At 39.5% G+C, this 8893-nt stretch overlaps 1 pseudogene; it reads left to right on the plus strand.

Moving 5' to 3' along the window:
* The first annotated feature begins 2342 nt into the window (after positions 1 to 2342).
* LOC120104486 (small nucleolar RNA R71) lies at positions 2343 to 2440 on the plus strand (annotated as a pseudogene).
* The last annotated feature ends 6453 nt before the right edge of the window (positions 2441 to 8893 follow it).

An 8893-nucleotide genomic window follows, 5' to 3' on the forward strand; every position in this document is an offset into this window, starting at 1 on the left:
CTTCCTAGTGACCAAATTCAATTTTCGGTAATCAACACACATGCGCCAACTTGTCGGAACACGAGTTGGGACTAGTTCACCCTGCTCATTTTTGACCACCGTCAGACCCGACTTCTTAGGAGCGACTTGAGTAGGACTTACCCATTTGCTGTCGGAAATTGGGTAAATAATACCCACGTCAAGCAACTTGAGAACTTCTGCTTTAACCACATCTCTCATCGTAGGATTCAACCTGCGTTGCATTTGCCTTGTGGTTTTGGCATTGTCCTCCAAATATATCCGGTGCGTGCAAATTAAAGGGCTAATCCCCTTCAAGTCGGCAATAGACCACCCTAAAGCTCCCTTATAATTCTTTAGAACACCAAGTAATTTTCTTTCTTGGGCATGATTCAGATCAGATGAGATGATTATAGGAAATGTGTCCTCGGGTCCAAGAAAGGCATACTTGAGTTCCTTCGGTGAAGGTTTCAACTCGAGCTTAGGTGTTTGTTCATGGGATGGTACTATCTTTGCTTTTCGAGGTGGCAACTGTTCAAATTCCTCTATTCTCGGTCTCCACCCATTGACCATCATGACATCCGAATTATCTAAAACAGGTGGGACCACATCATCAGCAGTACCTTCCGAACACCAATCTATTAAACCATTGTCGGCCGATTCAGTAAATGTTTCTTTTAACAGATATTCTTCCGCAATGGTTTTAACCCATTCAACTTCTTTACTTTCTTCATGATCACTGGGTTGTTTACCTATACTAAAGACGTTCAGTTCCAAGGTCATATTGCCAAAAGAAAGCTTCATGACACCATTCCTACAATTGATCAATGCATTAGAAGTTGCAAGGAATGGACGTCCTAAGATGACCGAAATCTGAGATGGTGAATTGGAAGCAGGATGTGTGTCCAGTACGATAAGTCAACAGGAAAATAGAACTTGTCTACTTGGACCAACACATCTTCGATAATCCCTCTAGGGACCTTCACTGACCTGTCAGCTAATTGTAAGGTGACAGTTGTTGGCTTCAACTCACCCAAACCGAGTTGCTCATATACCATATATGGCAACAAGTTCACACTCGCTCCTAAATCTTGCAATGCTCTCTCAATCCTAAAATTGCCAATGATGCATGAGATAGTTGGGCAACCTGGATCCTTATATTTAGGAAGAATGTTATGCTGTAAAATTGCACTCACATTTTCAGCCAAAAATGCCTTCTTCTTGACATTTAAACGACGCTTGACAGTGCACAAATCTTTCAAAAATTTTGCATAGGAAGGCACTTGTTTGATTGCATCAAGAAGAGGTACATTGATTTTTACTTGCTTAAAAAGCTCAAGAATTTCAGAGTTTGGTTCAAGCTTTTGCAAGGGCTTTAATCTTTGTGGAAATGGTGTAGGAAAAGGATATTTAATTTTTTCAGTTGATGTTGGTGCTTCGGTTTCTTCGGTATCCTTTTCTTTTGTCTTGGGAGGGTCAAAATCAGGTATGACTTGTGTTTGTTCTGGGACTGGTCGGTCAATAACCTTTCCACTTCGCAAAGTTATTATACTCTTCGCTTGTTCTTTATGTGAAGTTGAAGATGATGCATTACTACCGCCATAGACTTGAGGATTTGGTTGTGGTTGAGCTGGTAGCTTACCTTTCTCTTGAGCACTTAAAGCAGTGGTCAGCGTTGTCAGTTGATTGCTTAATTCATCATTGATTTTAGCTTGACCTTGCATGAAAGATTGCAAAGTTTCTTTAAGACTGGGTTTTTGAGGGGGTGCGTGTGCATAATGAGGTTGCGGAGGTGGAGGAGTTGGGTTATATACTTGTTAGGTTGGTCATTCCTCCACCTGAAATTTGGATGGTTCTTCCATCCAGGGTTGTAAGTACCCGAAAAAGGATTATTGAAAGATTTTTGATAGGTATTCATAACATTGGCCTGATCGTGCAAAACTTCCTTGAATGCGGGTATTGTGGGGCAATCAATGGTGAGATGGCCAGGCATCTCACAAATCCTACAACACTCGTTGTTATGTTCTACGGTCTTGACGGGTTCAATCCTTCTAAGTTCAATTTCCTCTACCTTCCTAGTAAGGGCTGCCATTTTAGCCTGAATATCATCCTGAGTACTAAGGTTGTAAAGGCCCCCGTGTCCAATGCTAGTAGGCTTAGGCAAAGGTTTATTCATCCTATCCCCTGTATCCCATAATTATGCAGTCTCTGCGAGAGAGTCTAAATAGTCCCATGCCTCATCGGGTTGCTTTTCCAGAAATAGACCATTGCACATAGTCTCTATAAATTGTTTCAACTGTGGAGACAACCCTTCGTAAAAGAAACTAATGGTTCTCCATGTTTCAAACCCATGATGAGGACAAGAGAGAAGCAAATCTTTAAATCTCTCCCAGCATTCATAAAATGTTTCATGGTCTTTTTGTTGGAAATTACTAATGTGCCTTTTCAAAAAGTTAGTCCTTTGTGCGGGAAAGAATTTTTTCAAGAATTTTCTTTGCATATCATGCCATGTTCCTAGCGATCTAGGTCTCAAGGAGTTCAGCCATGTTTTGGCTTTATCCTTTAAGGAAAAAGAAAACAAGGTCAATTTAAGGACATCTTCCGATACATTTGGCACTCTAAATGTGATGCTAATTTTCTCAAAATCCTTAAGGTGAAGATAAGGGTTCTCGGATTCCATTCCATAATACTTGGGCAGCAATTGAATTACTCCTGGTTTGATTTCAAAGTGTCCTACATTTTCAGGAATAATCATGCATGAAGGTTGACTAGTCCTAGTGGGGTATAAGTATTGTCGAAGTGTCATAACTGGGGGTCTACCTTCATCACCATGGTGACTTCCTACATCATCAGCCATCTCACCAGATCTGAGATTTTGCGTAAGATTTTCAATATTATGATCTAAGGAATTGTCAAATGTTTGTTGATTCAGGCGCCCAGTGTTGTCCCTATTCCAACCTAACATACAAAATTTTAGAGTTTATTTATTTGTTTGTTTTTTTTTTGTTTTTTTTTAATGATTACCCTTGATCTTTTCTTAAAGTTCTTATCAATTTTTAATTAGCAACAAGGGTTAATGAGATATGATGATAATAAAATTCTGATTCTAAAAAAAAAATTAAACACAGAAAATTCAAAGCAGACAGCAGCAAGGTTTTATATTAATTTAATGGTCGTAAAAATCTCAGAATATCAATCAGACCGTTCCTATGAAAGAAACTTGTGTCCTACACCAGACGACAAAATTTGATGCAGACTGTGCAGGAAATAAAAACAGCAGAAATTTTTTTTTTTCAGTTTTAGTTTTATTATAATATTCAATCTAACTGATAGGGTACTAATTAAATCTAAAATTATACTAATAACTAAGCCGTTCCCCGGCAACGGTGCCAAAAACTTGATGCGTTCGCAAAAATATTTTCGCAAAACTAATCTCCCAAGTATAGGAGAATCGCACAAGTAGTAAATTCTCGGGAGTCCGAGGTCGAATCCTCAGGGAACGAAATATATATGAGATTATCTAGTATAATTTCAGATTAATTAATTCAATAAATTTGTGGGTAAAGATGATGTTTTGCAAATAGAAAATAAATCAGTAAATGGAGAATCGAAATTTGGATAGATTAAGATGGTGTAGGGATCTGGAATCCCCTTCGATGATATTATTTTCAACAATTAAATTCTGCGATTCTTGATTAAGGATCAATCAGATAGATTAGTTCTAATCATGGAGTATATAGTTTAAAAACATGAATTCAAGATCTAAGTATTCATCGTGCCGATTACGTCTACGACAAATCAAACATCGAAACAATCCATGAATCAAGAAATATAAACCATAAAAGATCTATCTCATAGATATGCATGCAAGAATCAAAAAAACATATTAATAGATGTGAATCAAAGAGATCAATCGTTCAGAATTTACTTAAAAGAAAATAGGACATCAAAGGTTCCTCCATCACCCTTCAGAAGATATCAGCCCTCCATTAAAATACAAGCCTCTCCTTTTTTTTTAATTTCTTTTCGGAAGAACAGGGCATCCCCTGTTTCTTCCTTCTTTTTTTTTTCTTTGAAAAATGGCTGAGGCTCTCTGTTTTTTTCGAATGAAGGATCCCCCCTTCAGCCGAGGGAGAAACCTTCTATATCCCCCCCGATGGATCCCTAATCTAGTTGCGAGATATCCGGACGCGGAATCATGGGAGCTGGATCACGGAACCTGGGATTTGGATGATACGAACGGAACGATCGCAGGCATTGGGCGCGGGAGATTCGAGATGATTCGACGGACGGGATCATGGAAGAATGCTTCGCGGGAGGTTGCGGACGTTGGCTCATGGACGCGGAGAAGATCTGGGGATGCTGGAATCTTGGATGTGATCTCAGATGGCTGAAATCGGGATGCAGGGAGAGATATGGGAACGAATCCGGAAGACGCGTGGATCTGAGATCTAGAAGCTGGATCACGGACACGGGATGAGGAGTCGCACGCTGGGAGAAGCTTCATGGGCAAATTGTTGAGAAGAGGTGGATGGCTGAGCTTGAGCACTGGAGCTGGGACACGGTGGAATCGCCACGAACGGCCAGATGTTGGACTCGGGACGCTGAGATTCGTATGATGCCTGGCTGACGGTGTGGACGGCTGGATGTGGCTGCACCTAGTTGGCTAATGCTCCTTCTAGTGTGCAACTGGGACTGACCTTATGCGCATTTTAGCTATGATTTACGATCACCTGCACCCCACAAAAATATAATATTAATGCGGCAATTTTATCATTATTTGTTAGCAATAATACTAATTTAAGTGATGTATAGATCGCACTTTTGTGCTCTCATCACCTGTCCCCGTCTAAAATGGAGGAGTTCCCCTTTTATAAGGGGGCTGGGTTACCTGTGATGTGACAGAGCAAATGGTTTGTCGTATAATTGGGCATTAATGCTCGATCGTGTGAATCAATGCTATTACTGTAGGAGATTAGGACAAAGCTCAAGTCGTCGTGGAGTCATGCCATCATTCGTAGCCATGCGGGTTTGCCGTGAGAGGCTCGATGTCCGTAGGCGATGGAAGCCATACTCTTTAATTGTTGAGTAGGCTGAGGGCCTGCAGGTGCCATGCGCTTTGATTGTTGGATGAACCGGATGTCCGCAGGACCCATACACATTAATTATTGGCGAAGACAAGACGTAGTCTTTTGGTCGTACTGCAGGAGGATGTAACCTCAGCGCGCAGGTCAGACGTCCTAGGGTTGGTAGGGCTATCCGGGTGTCGCCAGGCCGAAGGGGGGTCGGCTCGGTCGGCCCCTGCTCGGAGTGGCCCCTGCTCGGAGGGGTCTGCTCACCCAAGCGTGGCGACATATTTTTCCCCCAATAGGTAGCATCTCCTCTGAGACTGACGGAAGCAATCTTGAATTTTAATTCAGGTGGAGTTCCATGGAAGCAAAAAAATGCTTTTGGCTCGAGAAAACCATCCAATTGGATTACACCTTCCCATCGAGAATACTGCACCTTTATGCGAGATATTATTGATCTCCGTAAAGACTACCTTCTCAATCATTGCAGTTATTTGAATGAAAATCATGAGTGCCGTGACCATCTTGACGAATTCTATCACGATAATTACCATTATGATGGTTTCTATCATTATCCTTTGCTCTCATTATCTTGAAATCACTACTCGTCCCAAAAGCTTAAGTTGACAGGATGAGATAGATTTATTTATAGATTTTATATTTTCTTACAATATATACTTGGTCAGTTTGACTATTATTTATAGTAATGCTAATTGCTGCAACTTGATGAGAGAGATTTGCATGCAACTCTTTCATCTCCTTAATCTGTTGAAAAATCAAATTATTTTGTACTTCCAACTGATTATATTTTTAAACTAATCAGGGTCAAAATTGATGGATGGATACCAAGATAATAGGAATCCAACTTCTATCAATAGTATTTTCAGTAGGAAAAAAATAGAAGAAAAAAAAAAGGATTGCTCAGCCATTTAGAGGAAGTTCAAAATCTCCAAAGCTAGCAAATTTTATTAAATGAATACTAGAACCCCTAAGCTCAATATGCTTGCCTATTTATACTATAATATAGCATATCTAAGAAAAAAAAAGATAAATCCTAAGAGATTAAATAGATAGATGGATATCAAGATGATAGGAAGCAATTCCTATCAATAGTATTTTTAGTAAAAGAAAATAGAAGAAAAGGTAGGAGAAGAATTGCTCGACCATTTCCAGCAGGATCAAAATCTCCAAAGTTGGCAAATAAATACCCAAACCCCTAGGCTTTAGGTGCCTACCTATTTATGGTATAATATAGCATATCTAAGAAAAAAAAGATTAAATAGCTGGATGGATATCAAGATGATAGGAACCCAATTCCTATCAATAGTATTTTTAGTATAAAAAAATAGAAGAAAGGTGAGGAAGAATTACTGGACCATTTTTAGGAGGATCAAAAACTCCAAAGTTGGCATATTTTATTAAATAAATCCCCGAACTGCTAGGCTTTAGGTGCTTATCTATTTATAGTATAATATAGCATATCTAGGGAAAAAAAGGAGATTAATCCTAAGAGATTAAATAGATGGATGGATATCAAGATGATAGAAACCCAATTCCTATCAATAGTATTTTTAGTATAAAAAAATAGAAGAAAAGGTAGAAGAAGAGTTGATGGACCATTTCGAGAAGGATCAAAATCTCTAAAGCTGGTAAATTTTATTAAATAAATACCCCAACCCCTACGCTCAAGGTGCGCTCACTAGAGGTGGGCAACGGGCCGTGCCGGGCCGGCCCGGCCCAGGCCCCCCGGGCCCAAAGACTAAACGGGCCGTGCCTGGCACGGCCCGTCCAGCACGGAAGGCCAGCCCGGCCCGGCCCCAGGCCCCTCTATTGGTGGGCCGGGCCGGGCACGGCACGCCACGGGCCGTGCCAGGCACGGCCCGTAACGGGCGTAAACGGGCCGTGCCAGGCACGGCCCGCAACGTCTCCAAACGGGCCGTGCCTGGCACGGCCCGTAACGGCTCCAGACGGGCCGTGCCAGGCACGGCCCGTCTGGAGAGGGGGGAGGAAAATAGCCATTTCCAACGGCTATTTTCGTGAAAATGACCCTTTTACCCCTCCCAACAGTCCAATAACGGCTGAATTGAGGGGTATTTTGGGAAAAAATTTTTTGGGGCTTCTATAAATAGCCCATTCCTCCCTCATTCTCACCACACCAAACCTCTCATTCTCTCCTTCTCTACTGCTATTATTTCTCTCTTCAAAGTGCTCTTCTAGCAATTTAATTTTTAGTTTGTTCAAGTGCTACACAAGAGGAGGTTCCTGTTGAGAAGAGAAGGTCGCTTCTGTTGAGAGCACAAGAGGAAGCTCGGAATCTCGGCTCTGCCTCTGCCCTCCGACCCTCTACTCAATTCCTCCTTGCGGTTAGTTTTTATTTTTTGAATTAATCATAGATATGTCATCTTTTGAGGAAAGTCAGTTTGGCATTCCTGTTTCTGAGGGAGAAGAAACTAATCCCCAACCCCCTGTTCCTAGTTCCTCTAGAACTGGTGAACCGAGTGAAGGTCAAACCTCTTCTCGTAAGAGGACTAGTACTGTATGGAATGAATTTGATAGAGTTATGGTTGAGGGAGTCTGGAAAGCTAAATGTAAAAAATGTGCCAAACTTTATAGTTGTAGTAGTAGTGGGGGAACAGGGCATTTAAAAAGACATCAAGAGAGTCATAGGATGCATGATTCTCATGCTCAAACTCAAAGTACCCTTAATATACAAGGGGGATTACTTGTAGGTAATTTTGCATATAATCATGAAAATCAAAGAAAAGCACTTGTAAAATGGATAGTTAAGGATGAATTACCTTTTAGTTTATGTGAATCTTTTAATTTTGAAGAATATGTTCAATTAAACCTACAACCTGCTTACAAAAGAACTAGTAGGCGTACATTTAGAAGAGTAGCTATGACCAATTTTTTAGCAATGAAACAAAATTTAATTGAAACACTTTCTACTTTAAATGTAAAAATTTCATTAACTTCTGATATTTGGTCAGCATCTGTAGGTAGTAATTGTTTTATTGCCATTACTGCTCATTATATTGATAATGATTGGCAATTAAATAAACGTATTCTTGCTTTTCGTGCTTTTGATTTTCCACATTCTGGGCAACAAATTTCAAATATAATTTATCAAACTGCATGTTCATATAATATTAATGATAAAATTATGTCTATTACTTTTGATAATGCATCTAATAATAATTCTGCTGTTGTATTATTAAAAGACTCATTGCATCCCATATTAGATGGAAATTTACTGCATATTAGATGTGCATGTCATATCTTAAATCTTTCTGTTCAAGCTGGCATGGGCATGATTCAAGATGTGATTTCAAAAATTAGAAATGCAGTTTCTTTTATTCATGCTTCTAGATCAAGACTTCAAGAATTTAAGGAATTATGCATAAATCATGGTAAACGTTTTAAAAAATTTAAACTTGATTTAATTACTCGTTGGAACTCCACATATAGCATGATATATGATGCATACCCATATAAACATTTATTAAGTGCATATATTAATGATCGTGGATTAGGATTTACATTGACTGAAACTGATTGGAATAAAGAAAAAATTTTGGAAGATTTTTTGCTTAGTTTTTATAATGCTACCAATGTTCTTTCTGGTATTTATTACCCTACTTCATGTTCATTTTTACAACAAGCATATATAATTAGTCAAAAATTTGCAGAACATAGATATGATGATGTTTTATTGCCTATTATTGACCTAATGGAATCTAAATGGAATGAGTATTGGGACAGGATATGTCCTATGCATAACTTAGCTGCTGTATTTGATCCTAGAGTTAAATTAAATGGCGTGCTAA

The sequence above is a fragment of the Phoenix dactylifera genome, chromosome 10 (genome assembly GCF_051530095.1).
Source record: "Phoenix dactylifera cultivar Ajwa chromosome 10, Ajwa_hap1_PhDact_Kaust_v1.1, whole genome shotgun sequence".
NCBI classification, from domain to species: Eukaryota; Viridiplantae; Streptophyta; class Magnoliopsida; order Arecales; family Arecaceae; genus Phoenix; species Phoenix dactylifera.